Source organism: Panthera onca, chromosome B4 (genome assembly GCF_046562875.1).
Source record: "Panthera onca isolate mPanOnc1 chromosome B4, mPanOnc1 haplotype 2, whole genome shotgun sequence".
Taxonomy (NCBI): Eukaryota; Metazoa; Chordata; class Mammalia; order Carnivora; family Felidae; genus Panthera; species Panthera onca.
The window spans coordinates 134,979,327-134,993,343 of record NC_138345.1 but is presented as its reverse complement, the minus strand read 5'-3'; the positions used below and the strand labels follow the sequence as shown (position 1 = coordinate 134,993,343).

The 14,017-nt window shown below is 48.5% G+C and overlaps 1 long non-coding RNA gene across 1 annotated transcript; it reads left to right on the top strand.

Moving 5' to 3' along the window:
* Nucleotides 1–4,095: 4,095 nt before the first annotated feature.
* On the top strand, nt 4,096–13,683 carry LOC145715600 (uncharacterized). The gene is made up of 3 exons (XR_014137884.1): nt 4,096–6,642; nt 12,776–12,920; nt 13,024–13,683. It is a non-coding gene; the product is annotated as an uncharacterized LOC145715600 (long non-coding RNA).
* The last annotated feature ends 334 nt before the right edge of the window (nt 13,684–14,017 follow it).

Genomic DNA, 14,017 nt, shown 5'->3' with positions numbered 1-14,017 from the left:
CGAGCCCCGCGTCGGGCTCTGGGCCGACGGCTCGGAGCCTGGAGCCTGCTTCCGATTCTGTGTCTCCCTCTCTCTCTGCCCCTCCCCCGTTCATGCTCTGTCTCTCTGTGTCTCAAAAATAAATAAACGTTAAAAAAAAAAAATTAAAAAAAAAACAACTGACAAGCATGAAGGGGCACTTGGGGACGTGTGGCCTCCCCCACGCTGTCCCCAGCCACCGTGCCCCACCTTGCAGTTTTCAGTCCACAGCCACAGTGTGCCTCATCAAAGATAAAGCCAGGTGTTAGTTAATATGGTAAAAACAGGTTTTATTCAGTAACCACTGCATGGGCAAGTTCAAGGGTGACGGCGACATTTTAAAGGGAGAACGAGGGAGCCAGGAGAGGGAGAGAGTCAGACATGAAACATTACAAAGTGAGAGGTTGCTCAACGCCAAGGCGATTAGGCTGGCTGGCTGGTGATTAGCCTCCCACAGAGACTGGGAGACACATTTCAACGGAATGGCCTTCAGTCCTTGAGAGTGACACGCCTGGGGTGTGGGAGGTACGTATTGTCTCAGAGGGACAGAGGAAGGACTTGCGATTGTAAACTTTCTCAAGTAACTGCTCTCCGGGCGTTCGGGGGTTCGGAGGTCTGTCTTCAGGTGCCGGTTGCAGGTGGAAGGCCTGAGCTCTCTCAGGCAGGCATTTGAAGGGGGCTGAGGTCCTCACTGCCAAGGGCAGCCTTGGGCGGCTCGGAACCCTGCCTGTGTTTGTTCAAGTCTTTCAGTGTGCAGTGGGTGAGAGAGACTGTGCTGAAAGTTACCGTTCTTGCAGGCCAAGGTCAAAGCCTGGCGGAGAAGAGGGGTCAGCAGAGCCCGACCGGAGTCACGTGCTGCAGCAGCCAGTAAAGCCACCGCGTCCTTTTCATGGCCAGCGGTCCCCTGTTGATGGACACGTGGGTATGGCGTGTGGAAGCTTTTATGGACCCCAGCTATTTTCGAGAAAACGAATATTCGCCAGACAAGGAGTTTCCAAAAATGATTAACGCAGCATGTAAAGAAACGGGATAATAATCAATTTGAGGCTGCGTTCTCTTTAAGGCCCCGGAACTATCTAGGACTCACCTCAGGAACGCGTGTGTGGTGAACTGGTTATTACCTCGCGCCCTGTGCCCTTCTGCTTGGGTTTAAATCCTGGCACGGACACTGACGACCTGTGTGGTTGTGACAAGTTACCCTGACCCTTGTTACCTGACGCCGGGTCGCCTCTTGGTGGATGACAGCCAAAAGATACCACTGAGCCAAAGAATAAGAAAAGCGAGAGTTTTACTCACAACTGGGGAGAACCCTGGGGATATTTCCCAAAGCAGTGTCTCCCCCAACAACAAACTGGGGACATTTTAAGTTGAGGATGCAAACATATTCCTGAAGGGGCCTGTGCAACGGGGACTACAGCAAAGAACGCGGGTAAAAGTCATCTAAGGTGACGGAGTCCAGGTCAGAAGTCCCCCCAGGGTTGGCAAGGGTCAGCATCGCCAATTCTCTGGCTCTAGTTAGTCCTTAGTCCAGCATCTGAGTGCTCAGAGGGGTTTAGATCCTGCAAAGGTAGCTCAAGTCTTCGCTTTATGATTAAGAAAAATTTTTCTTTTAATGTTTGTTTATTTTTGAGAGGGAGACACAGAGCGTGAGCAGGGGAGGGCCAGAGAGAGGGAGACACAGAATCCGAAACAGGCTCCAGGCTGTGAGCTGTCAGCACAGAGCCCGACGCGGGGCTCGAACTCAAGAACTGCGCGATCATGACCTGAGTCGAAGTCGGACGCTTAACTGACTGAGCCACCCGGGCACCCCAAATTATTATTTTTTTAAGTAATCTCTAGGGCGGTTGGGTGGTTCAGTCAGTTAAGCATCCGACTTCGGCTCAGGTCATGATCCCACGGCTTGTGAGTTCGAGCCCACATCCCCTCCCCAGTTCCCTCTCTCTCCTTCTCTCTTTCTCTCTCAAAAATAAACATTAAAAAAAAAAATTTAAAATAATCTCTGTACCCAGTGTGGGGCTCAAACTCACGACCCCGAGATCAAGTCTTGGCACACTCCACCGACTGAGCCAGCCAGGCACCCCCAGTCTTCACTTCTGAATATGATTAGGTTATCCCTGGCCTGAAAGAATGTTCTTACATTCTTTCACAAGATGGCCAGGATCCTACAATGACTTTTCTTTTCTTTTTTAATTTTTTACATGTTTATTTATTTTTGAGAGAGGGACACACAGAGTGCGAGCAGGGGAGGGGCAGAGAGAGAGGGAGATACAGAATTCGAAGCAGGCTCCAGGCTCTGAGCTGTCAGCACAGAGCCCGATGTGGGGCTCGAACTCGTGAGCCGTGAGATCATGACCTGAACCAAAGTCAGACACTTAAGACCATCCAGGTGCCTCTGCGATGACTTTTCTTATGTCAAGAAAGCTATGTCTTATCTTTTTCCCTGGGGACCCCTAACTCTTTCTACCTATACCCTCTTTTTTTCTTTTTTTCATTTGATTTAATATTGATTTCTAAGTTCAGGTAACATACTTGGACACATAAAAATATTAAAGTGTAAAATATTTTCTGTTTATATCGGACTTTGACCTCTAACAATAAATCAAAATTGAATTAAGTATCAGAAAAAAAGGTAGATTTGTAAATTTACTCCTTGTAAATTTTTTCTTCTGATTTTTCTACATTAGAAACATCACTAAACTTTATATTCACTGGATATAGTAATTCACTGCATATAAACATTTAATACGATCTCAATCCAGTTATAGTTAAAAATCGCTCATAAAGATTCAAACAGATCCCAAAATCAGAGAACTGCAAAACCATAAATCAAATTATCCACTTTACTTACTGAAGTGCTATCAACCTTTTTTTTTTTTGGATCATTATCTTATTTTATTATTTACATTCAGGGCTCCTGGGTGGCTCAGTCGGTTGAGCCTCTGACTTTGGCTCAGGTCATGATCTCTAGGTTCCCGAGTTTGAGCCCCACATCGGGCTCTGTGCTGACAGCTCAGAGCCTGGAGCCTGTTTTGGATTCCGTGTCTCCCTCTCTCTGCCCCTTCCCCACTCACGCTCTCTCTCTCTCTCAAAAATAAATAAAAATATTTAAAAGAATAAATAAATGAATGAATTCAAGTTAGTTAACATACAGTGTAGTCTTGGCTTCAAGAGTAGAACCCAGTGATTCATCTCTTATATAGGAGACCCTGTGCTCATCCTGAAAAGTGCCCTCCTTAATGTCTGTCACCCATTTAACCCATCCCCCCACCCACCTCCCCCTGAGCAACCCTCAACTTGTTCTCTGTATTTAAGAGTCTCTTATGGTTTGTCTTCCTCCCCGTTTTTTTATATTATTTTTGCTTCCCTTCCTTTATGTTCATCTGTTTTGTATCTTAAATTCCACTCATGAGTGAAGTCATATGATATTTGTCTCTCTCTAACTGACTTAGAGAGTGGCTGTGCCAGTTTGCATTCCCACCAGCCGGGCAAGAGAGATCTCTTTCTCCGCATCCTCGCCAACATCTGTTGTTGCCTGAGTTGTGAATGTTAGCCATTCTGACAGGTGTGAGGTGGTACCTCATTGTGGTTTTGATTTGTATTTCCCTGATGATGAGTGATGTGGAGCATTTTTTTCATGTGTCAGTTGGTCATCTGGATGTCTTCTTTGGGGAAGTGTCTATTCATGTCTTTTGCCCATTTCTTCACTGGATTATCTGTTTTTTGGGTGCTGGGTTTGATAAGTTCTTTATAGGTTTTGGATACTAACCCTTTATCTGATATGTCATTTGCAAATATCTTCTCCCATTCTGTCGGTTGCCTTTTAGTTTTGCTGATTGTTTCCTTCGCTGTGTAGAAGCTTTTTATCTTGATGAGGTCCCAATAGCTCATTTTTGCTTTTGTTTCCCTTGCCTCTGGAGATGTGCTAAGAAGTCACTGTGGCTGAGGTCAAAAAGGTTTTTTCCTGCTTTCTCCTCTAGGATTTTGATGGCTTCCTGTCTTACATTTAGGTCTTTCATCCATTTTGGGTTTCTTTTTGTGGATGGTGTAAGAGAGTGGTCCAGGTTCATTCTTCTGCATGTCGCTGTCCAGTTTTCCCAGCACCACTTGCTGAAGAGACTGTCTTTTTTCCATTGGATATTCTTTCCTGCTTTGTCAAAGATTAGTTGGCCATATACTTAACGCTCTCTCTGTGTCTAGATGCTCTCTCTGTGTCTAGATCTCATCTGTAAAAGGGATAATGATGTCATAAGGCTGTTGTGAAAATTAAGTTAGTTGATCCATGTCAAGCCCTTAATAATTGCTAACCAGTTTAATCCAAAATTTTCTTACCTCTCACACCCAGGCCTGGAGGAGTGTCAGGTAGGTTCAAGGATGGACGTGTTGCATTTTTTTTTTTTTTAAACGTTTATATATTTTGGGGAGGGAGAGCACACACAAGCGGGGTAGGGACAGAGAGAGAGGGAGACAGAGGATCTGAACCGGGCTCTGCGCTGAGAGCAGTGAGCCTGACACGGGGCTCGAACTCACTAACCGTGATCACGACCTGAGCAGAAGTTGGACGCTTCACCGACTGAGCCGCCAGGGCGCCCCTGCAGCGTCACACTTTCACAACTTCAGTCTGGAATATCTTTCCCCTTTGCATGTCGGTTTCATCTTTCACCAACATTCGCTGGTGATTCCCAACGTACCTGTTCCCTAAACTGCCCGAGAATCCCACTGACTTGCCATTAGGAGGAGCCACATTTGCCTGTGGAAGAGAATTCCTGTTTGGGGTCGGAGGGGTAAGGTGGAACCCAATGACGTGGAACTTTAGAAACTACACGCCTCTTTGGAAGTGACAAGAGATGGGGTACCTGGGGGGCTCAGTGGGCTGGGCATCCAGCTTCTGCTCAGGTCGTGATCTCACGGTCTGTGGGTTCGAGCCCCACGTCGGACCCTGTGCTGACAGCTCAGAGCCTGGAGCCCGCTTCGGATTCTGTGTCTCCCTCTCTCTGCCCGCTCCGCTCGCTCGCTCTGTCTCTTTCAAAAATAAAAAAAATAAAAAAATTAAAAAATGACCAGAGAGGAAATAGCCCCTGTGTATCTTAAGCAAAGTCCTGGATAATTACAGCCTCCTACCACAAGCGCCTGTATGAGGATAATAAATAAGATTCGTGGCACTGGGGGCCTGGGAATTTTTCATGAGAAGCAAATCTCCTTGTAAGTGTTGCTGAGGTCTCAGTTTGTGTCCTCAGTCAGGAGGAATCGTGAGTAAAATTGAGATTGTGACATGTTTTAGTCTCCTCTTCGTGAAAAAAGCGCTAACCTCCCGACTCCAGTGACATCTGACATTGGCCTTTCTTTTATGGCTGAGTCTCCTCCATGAATCAGGAACCCAGTGCGGTTTCCCTTTCAATCACCCATCGCCGTTACTCAGCAGCTAGGCGTTTGCTCCATAAATGTTGAAATTCTCCTCCGCGCCGGATGCGGTATTAAGGGCAACAGATAAACAGGGAATCGCAATACGTTTTGTCTTTCCGACGCCTAGTGGAAAACTGACCTATAAATGCATAAATAGAGGAGGCCAGGGGTAGGCAGACTCTGTGTAGAAAAGTAGTAGAAGGCCAGATAGTGAACATTTTAGGCTTTGTGGTCGCCTGGTCTCTGTCACGGCTGTTCAGCTCCGTCACTGTGGCGTGCAAAGCAGCCGTGGACAATGTACCCAAGCAAATACATGGGTGTGCCTTTACTCATGGACGCTGACATTTCAGTGTAACTTTCGCATAATTCCGTAGACATTTCAGACAATTCTCATGGGTCACAAAATACTCTCCTCTTGATTTTTGTTCAACCATTTAGCAATATAAAAGCCATTCCTCGCTCACAGGCCATATTAAAGCCGGTTGGCAGGGTTGCCCGAGTGGCTCAGTCGGTTGAGCGTCCGACTTCAGCTCAGGTCACGATCTCGCAGTCTGTGAGTTCGAGTCCCGCGTCGGGCTCTGTGCCGACGGCTCGGAGCCTGGAACCTGCTTCCGATTCTGTGTCTCCCTCTCTCTCTGCCCCTCCCCCGTTCATGCTCTGTCTCTCTCTGTCTCAAAAATAAATAAACATTAAAAAAAAATAACTAATAAAACAATATCAAACCAGTTGGCAGAGCAGATTTGGTCCGCGGGCCAGTGTCTGTTGACTCCTGGAAAGAACTGTAACAGACGGAGGTACAACAGGCAAGGAACACAGGCAGAGGTTCACGGTTCCTGCGGCACCGAGTTAGGCACAGAGGATGCTTCCAGGAGGAGGCGAATTGTACTCAGGTTTTGAGAGTTAAGTCGTTGTTTGCACGAGGCCAGTTAAGGGGGTGGGGAGATGAGGGCAAGCCACAGGGCAGCCGGGTTGCAGACTACTGGAGCAAAGGCACAAAGTCTCAGGCCTGAAGGGCATGGCGTGTTTGGAACCTGCGAGAAGTTGGTGCAGCCCCAGCAACGGCGGCAAGTGGGCAGGGAACCTGAGCCAAGTTTTGCGAAAGGCCTTTATTGCCGCGCCAGAGTGGATTTCATTCGGAGGCGACGGAAGCCTTAGAAGTTTCCCAGCAGGGAAGTGATTCAAAGCCGCTCCGGATTTTACCCAGCCCTGGAGCGGGGAGGCCAGGTTAGAGAAGCGGGCACGGGAACACTGGGTGGGCGGGTGGGCTGGCAGCGTGAGAACTGGGCTGAGGGCTGTCCCCACAGGAGCTTGTGGGCACTGCAGAAACGAACGAGGCTTCAGATGGAGTCCAGGGAGTGAAGCCAAAGGCTGGGAGCCAGAGACACAGCCTGCAGGGCACCGTGGGGGTCGGACGGGGCACAGAACTGCCAAGATCCAGAGCAGGAGACGGAGGGCTGGGGAGGGGGGCAGAGCTGCTCCCCAGCACCTGCAACAGCGACCGGGGTCCCAGGGCAAAAGATATAGGACCGTACCTACCTATAGCTTTGTAGAGACCCGCCTTTTGTCCTCCCATTCCTAAGGGGACTTCCTGTCCACCATTTGGCGTGTGTCCTTCTGACTCCCTGTTCTCTGCCCGTGCAAATACACATATCACGTCTTTTCAAATAAGAGTGAAAGGCCTGCATATTTTTATGCAGTTTGCTCTTTTTTTTAAATTTTTTTTTTTAACATTTATTTATTTTTGAGACAGAGAGAGACAGAGCATGAACGGGGGAGGGTCAGAGAGAGAGGGAGACACAGAATCCGAAACAGGCTCCAGGCTCCGAACTGTCAGCACAGAGCCCGATGCGGGGCTCGAACTCACGGACCGTGAGATCATGACCTGAGCCGAAGTCAGACGCTTAACCGACTGAGCCACCCAGGCGCCCCTGCTTGCTTTTTTTTTTTTTTTTTAAAGTTTATTGGTTTCGAGAGAGACAGAGAGAGCAAGCGGGGGAGGGGCAGAGAGAGAGAGGGAGACACAGAATCCGAAGCAGGCTCCAGGCTCCGGGCTGTCAGCACAGAGCCTGATGTGGGGCAGCCCATCGTGGGGTTCAAACCCATGAACCACGAGATCATGACCTGAGCCAAGGTCGGATGTTTAACTGACTGAGCCCCCCCCTCCCGGCGCCCCTGCTTTAACCATTTTAAATGGACACTTTGGTGGCACCGTGTGCATTCCCGCTTTTGGGCAACCGCCACCACCATCCATCTCCAGAACGTTTCACCCTCCCAAACTGAATCTCTGTCCCCAGTTACACACCAGCTCCCCGTGCTCCTGCCCCTCCTTTGCTCGCAGTCTTGTCCAAATAATAGAGCCGGCCCCCGGCTTCCTGGACCCGTTTTCCCTCCCCCTTCGGTAGTGTCTGCCTTTGGTGTCACCAAAGGCAGACGTTTTGAGTGCCGTCCACACAACGCCTGGTGTAGGTACTCAAGACACAGAGGACACACTCTGCCCTCAGGTAGCTTAGTTTTAGCCAGACGGAAACACACGATAAAATGAGATTTATGTGAAACTGTGTGTTCGTTCAGAAAATACTTGTTGACTGCCCTCCCCTCGCTTATGCGCACATACATGGGCACTCTCCCTCTCAAAATAAACAAAAACAAAACATTTTAAAGAAAGAAAATATTCAGGGCGCCTGGGTGGCTCTGTCGGTTAAGCGTCCGACTTCGGCTCAGGTCATGATCTCGCAGTCTGTGAGTTCGAGCCCTGCGTCGGGCTCTGTGCTGACAGCTCAGAGCCTGGAGCCTGTTTCAGATTCTGTGTCTCCCTCTCTCTCTGACCCTCCCCCGTTCATGCTCTGTCTCTCTCTGTCTCAAAAATAAATAAACGTTAAAAAAAAATTAAAAAAATTAAAAAAAAAGAAAGAAAATATTCATTGAGTGTCGTTTTTTTTTTCATTGATTGTAAAATGCCCGTTTTTTTGTTTTTTGGTTTTTTTTTTTGCAGTTTAGCATCTCTTAAATTGGGATGCATGTCACTGTCAATGGATATCATAGTTCAATCGTCAGAGTTTTCTCTTTCTTAGTGGTACATAAATTAATGGTGCATTTTACAATCAAAGGCATCTTAGATGTGATGGAACACAGTGTGCGTCAGGTTCTGTCCAAAGTGCTGGAATCCAGCGGGCCAACAGGAACAGACCAAAGGGAGCCGGGAGGGTGGGGGCCATGGGTGAAATAGTTGAAGGGAAGGAAGAGCACGCTTTTCGTGATGTGCTCAGAGCAACGTACAGAACTGTTGTTCAATCCCATCGTGAGGGCACCTGGGTGGCTCAGTCGGGTAAGCGTCCAACTCTTGACTTCAGCTCAGGTCACGATCTCTCGGCTCTTGAGTACGAGCCCCCAGCTGGGCTCTTCGCAGACAGCGCGGATCCTGCTTGGGATTCTCTCTCTCTCCCTCTCTTTCTGCCCCTCCCCTGCTCGCTCGCTCTCTCTCCAAATAAGTAAATTAAAAATAAAAAAAAGAATTGTTCAGTCACGTGATATTGTACCCCTGAAACTAATATAATGCTGTCTGTTAATTATACTTCACCAAAAAATTAATGATGAAATTAAAAAAAAAAAAAGAAAAATATAAGATTTATAGGTTTCAGGGTTGGGGCAGTCTGGGATATCTTATGTCAGAGGTAAAGGAGGATTCATGGGGTCATATCAAAAGGATACAGCTTGAGAGGTGCTTATGTATTGAACTTGAGAAATTTTGAACCTATAATTATTATAAATAATAGGTGAAATTAATGGTGGAAAGAAACACAAGGGAGAGAAAAGCGGGGAAAAGCATTTATCACCACCGGGGGTGATCAGCAAACCATCTCCTTATTCCAAAACTTGGTAGTTCAATGGAGAGAGTTAAACATCTGCTCTGACTTTTCAGAAGCAAGCAAAAGCCTTCTTACAGGGGTGCCCGGGTGGCTCAGTCAATTGAGTGTTCCGACTCTTGATTTCAGCTCAGGTCATGAGATCGAACCCTGTGTTGGACTCTGCACTGAGTGTGGAGCCTGCTTGGGATTCTCTCTCTCCCTCTCTCTCTCTCTCTCTTTCTCTCTCTTTCTCCCTCACTCTCTCTCTCTAAAGTAAAATTAAATTAAATTACATTACATTAAAAAGTCTTACAGAAGCATACCAGCTAATTAAAAAAAACTGCCACCAACAACATAGACAGAAAAGGACGGTGAATCATACGTAGCAGGCACTCACCAATCTTTGTTCCTTCCTTCTTTTAAAACACTGCAAGGGGCACCTGGGTGGCTCAGTCAGTTAAGCATCCAACTTCGGCTCAGGTCATGATCTCGCGGTTGGCGAGTTCCAACCCCGCGTCGGGCTCTGGGCTGACAGCTCGGAGCCTGGAGCCTGCTTGGAATTCTGTGTGTGTGTGTGTCTCTCTCTGCCCCTCCCCTGCTCACGCTCTGTCTCTCTTTCTCCTTCAAAAATAGATACACGTTAAAAATAAATTAAAAATTCAAAACTAGCAGGTATGGCCTGGCTGGCTCAATCAATACAGCATTCGTGACTTTTGATCTCGGGTTGTGAGTTCAAGCCCCGTATTGGGCATAGAGCTTACTTTTTTTAAAAAAAGAAAAAACCGGCTACTATGTACCTAAAGCCTCGGTAGGACTTTGTAGGCGACTGTTCCCCTCTCTGCTGATGACTCAGCGTGCTGTCAGCCTCAGAGAGCTCGGAGAGCTGTAGGGTGAGATGCTCATGGCCTTTGCTGAAAAGTGACAATGTCTTTCACTCAGTCCCCATTTCACAACGTACACAGCATTTCTACCTTCTTAACTTCACAAAGATTTACGCAGTGAGGGATGTTCTCACTGGATCACGGCATCCCTTTGAGACAGGCCAGGAAAGTGGCATCACCATCTGATGGGGAGGAAGGACCTCTCCAGTGTCACCCCTCAAATGCAGGGCAGGCCCAGGTCTTCGGACTTTTGCGGGGAGACGCCGCTCGCCCCGCTCTCGTGAAGTGTCTCCTGGGTTGGGTCTGAGCAGTAAATACGCAGGAATCGTGGCTTTGCGTCCCTTTAAGCGAGGCTCGTTTTATTTTTTTTTTTTTTTAATTTTTTTTTTTTCAACTTTTTTTTTTTTTTTTTTTTTTTTGGGACAGAGAGAGACAGAGCATGAACGGGGGAGGGTCAGAGAGAGAGGGAGACACAGAATCGGAAACAGGCTCCAGGCTCCGAGCCATCAGCCCAGAGCCTGACGCGGGGCTCGAACTCACGGACCGCGAGATCGTGACCTGGCTGAAGTCGGACGCTTAACCGACTGCGCCACCCAGGCGCCCCAAGCGAGGCTCGTTTTAAGATGCCTTCCAAGCTTCACGGTAAGTGGAAGGACAGTTCAAGGATGGAGACCACTCTCTCTAAAAGAGGCCATAGAGGCTTCCAGAGGTAATCCCCTTTGAAACAGAAGATCTTTTCAATATGCGCCAGGCGGTAGCACTGATGATCTGATAATCTGATTTGGGGCCTCAAGGTGGAGTTTAAGAGCCACTGTTCTTGCCCTTTCTTTGTTGCTCTTTCTACTGGCCTGGTAAATGTGTTCTCTTTTCCCTTTATGCTTTTGTTCCTTCCCCAGGCTTTCCCCATCATTTCTGACTCTCTTCAAGTTGATCTGTTTCTCGTTTTTAATCAAGAAGAACCACAAGAAATAAGAGATGTAGGCCCAGAGCCAGGGAGCCTGGCTGGAGCCGTCAGAGGCTGCCCGGGCAGGTCCACAAATCTCCCGCTTCACTCCAGTGCCCAAGAAAGGGCGTTCCGCAGCGACGCTTTCCTACACACCTCACGGGTGTTTTCAGCATCAGATCAGATCATGGGTGTAAACTATTAAATGCTACAAGAATGCAAGTTTATCTTAAAATAGATTAAAGTACATTATATTCATCTTCCCTGATTCGATGTCAAAAATTTACCAACCTTCGGGGCGTCCGACTTCGGCTCAGGTCATGATCTCGCGGTTCATGAGTTCGAGCCCCGTGTCAGGCTCTGTGCTGACGGCTCAGAGCTCGGAGCCTGCTTCGGATTCTGTGTCTCCCTCTCTCTCTGCCCCTTCCCCATTCACACACAGTCTCTCTCTCTCTCTCTCTCTCTCTCTCTCTCTCTCTCTGTCAAAAATAAAACACTAAAAGAAATTTTTTTTAATTTCACCAACTTTTTAGTTATTTGGAGAGGCCAGCGTAATTCTCAACTGTGTAAATTGGACAGATAATCCCGGCAGCCAAGCCAATCTAAGATGCTACGTAAAGTTTTACTCTTCCTAAATACTGATAAGAGGGGCGCCTGGGTGGCGCAGTCGGTTAAGCGTCCGACTTCAGCCAGGTCACGATCTCGCGGTCCGTGGGTTCGAGCCCCGCGTCGGGCTCTGGGCTGATGGCTCGGAGCCTGGAGCCTGTTTCCGATTCTGTGTCTCCCTCTCTCTGTGCCCCTCTCCCGTTCATGCTCTGTCTCTCTCTGTCCCAAAAATAAATAAAAATAAATAAATAAATAAATAAATAAATAAATAAATACTGATAAGAATAGGATCAAGGGAAGGAAGCCCAGCAAAGTGCTGAAAGCTTCACCTCCTCCATTACAGCTTGTCCCAAATTTGTACGTGATAACTGGATTTTCCTCAAAGTCCTAATTACTAGGTTTCTGGCCTTCTCCTTCTCTGGATGAAATGAACAAACATTTCTGCAGGAAGCAGAAATTGATTTTTTACTTCACCTTTTCTCTCTGCTTTCTCAGGCCTTGCTTTGCCACCTACGCCCGACAGCCCCCACCTTTCTATCTCTGGTAGGAACTTCTCCCCCGAACGCCCTCGCGCGCTCCGGTGCCTTCCCAGCATCCCTGCTTGCACGTGCGTCCCGCGCTGTCCCCATCCCCACGCCTCCTCTTGCCCGCAGGCCTGCTCACCTGCCAGCCTTCCCCACTCGGTCGGCTGCGGCTCTCCTCAGGCCCAGACCCCACAGTCACCCAAGTTTCCTTCTTCTTTTTTACCCCAGAGCCACGAGACACATTGGCTCTGAGTTACAATCAAGGCAGTCTGATCGGTCTGTCTGATCCCCGCCATCTCGGTGCTGCCAGACATCACCCTCATCTCCCCTCTGAAACACTGCCATGGTGCCTCAACCTGTCAACCTCCTTCTCCTTTGTCTCCTGGGATCTATTCTCAACACAGCAGCTGGAGTGATGCCCTGTTCAAAACCTTGCAGCAGCCCCTCCTTTCCTTCCATAATGCCAGTGTTCTCTCTCTCTCTTTCTCTCTCTCTCTCTCCCTCTCTCCCTCTCTCCCTCTCTCCCTCTCTCCCTCTCTCCCTCTCTCTCTCTTTTAGGTTTATTTATTTATTTTGAGAGAGAGAGAGAGCCCCAAGCAGGCTCTGCAGTGTCAGTGCAGAGCCTGATGCAGGGATCAAACTCACGACCCTCAAGATCGTGACCCGAGCCAAAGTTGGATGCTTACCCGACCGAGCCTCCCAGGTGATACCAGTGTTCTTAAACAATGGTTTCTCAAGTGGCTCTTGAGGCCCCAGTGCCTCCCTGAGCTCCTCTGCTGACCTTGATCTTGTTCCTTGGTCTCCAGTCACACTGGTCTCTGGGAACGTGCCCGGCTTATTCTGCCCTTACACTGAAGACCCCTCGAAGGGAAGCGTGTCCTTCCTAGTTACCCAACTGACCAGCTCCACCGCCTCCTTCGAGGATTTGCCTGAAGGTCACCTCCTCAACCTGGTCTACCCTGACTACCTGACTGGAAATTGCTCTGCGCCCCGACATCTGGATCCCCCTCACTCCCCCTTGAGCTTTTCTTTCTTCTTCGTGTGATCACTTTGTATCATCGCTGCAGATCCGACTTTAAGGACTTTTCATGTCTATTCTTTGCTGTTTGTCTCCCTCTGCTGGAACGGAAGCCCTGCAAGGGGAGGGGTCGGTTTCATTCCCAGTGTTTTCTAAGCACCCGGCACCTAGTAGGCCCTTAATGAGTTGAGTGAACAAATGAATGAGGCTCCCAGCCAATCAGCTCGGGCTCTCCCACCTGCTTTCAGCACCAGCTCCTTACTGGGGTCAAGCCTTGGGTTTCAGACAGATATATGCTCAGACTTCCCGGTTTTTATTGGGGTGGAGTTTGGTGGGATAGAAGGAGGCAGGATTTTGCACAGGACATTTGGTCTTGAAGAACACGGTGATTTCCTTTTCCAAACTTTCTGGTTATTGGAATCAGGGAATCGAGAATGCCAAAGCTTGGGGGCCGGGGGCGGGGGCGGGGGGGGGGGGGGAAGGGGGGCGCCTGCGCGGCTCAGTCGGTTAAGTCCGTTAACTCTTGATTTCAGCTCAGGTCATGATCTCACGGTTCGGTTCGTGACGCCCTGAAAATAAATAAACTTTAAAAAAAAAATTTCTAAAACTTGGGATAAGGAGAAATGCCGCTGGGGTGAGGGAGGGGAGCAGGATATACTCTTAATCAGGATCCCGTGCACTTTAGACAATCCGTGGCCTGTGCGAAGTTCTGTGTGTTTGCAGAGAGTGTTCTGGAGCCCTCACTAAAGTCAGAGGACCCGTCACCCACGGAAGGTAAGGAG